We start from the raw sequence: 659 nt of genomic DNA, 5'->3' as shown, positions 1-659 counted from the left end.
GCTTGCGTGAATCACGTGGGATGGAAGGTCCACGGATCACGTGTGGAGGCACGTCGCCTGCGTGCGTCGCATGGGGGGGGGCTGCGAGTGTTGTGGGTCACGTGCTCGCACCAGATGACATGCAATTTGTGCGGCCACTTGTCTTTTGATCCGGCAAACGGACAATCTGTGTATTCCTGGGATGGCGAGATTGTTTTATGAGGAGAGATTCAGCAGACTGGACCTGTATCCTCGAGAGTTTAGAAGAATGAGAGGCGATCTGATTAAATCATAAAAAATTCCCTTACAGGGTGGTTGCATAGAGTTGCCAACTATGATTAAATATATTCTTGGAGGTTTCAATACATGAGTTACCCACAAGCTCCAGCCATTCGTCGGCCAACACATCCATCCTTGTCAAAAACAGAATTACCTGGAAAAACTCAGCAGGTCTGGCAGCATCGGCGGAGAAGAAAAGAGTTGACGTTTCGCGTCCTCATGACCCTTCGACAGAACTTGAGTCACTCAAGTTCTGTCGAAGGGTCATGAGGACTCGAAACGTCAACTCTTTTCTTCTCCGCCGATGCTGCCAGACCTGCTGAGTTTTTCCAGGTAATTCTGTTTTTGTTTTGGATTTCCAGCATCTGCAGTTTTTTTTGTTTTTACATCCATCCTTGTGA

Source organism: Carcharodon carcharias, chromosome 30, assembly GCF_017639515.1.
Source record: "Carcharodon carcharias isolate sCarCar2 chromosome 30, sCarCar2.pri, whole genome shotgun sequence".
Taxonomy (NCBI): Eukaryota; Metazoa; Chordata; class Chondrichthyes; order Lamniformes; family Lamnidae; genus Carcharodon; species Carcharodon carcharias.
This window is presented reverse-complemented; position numbering follows the sequence as displayed.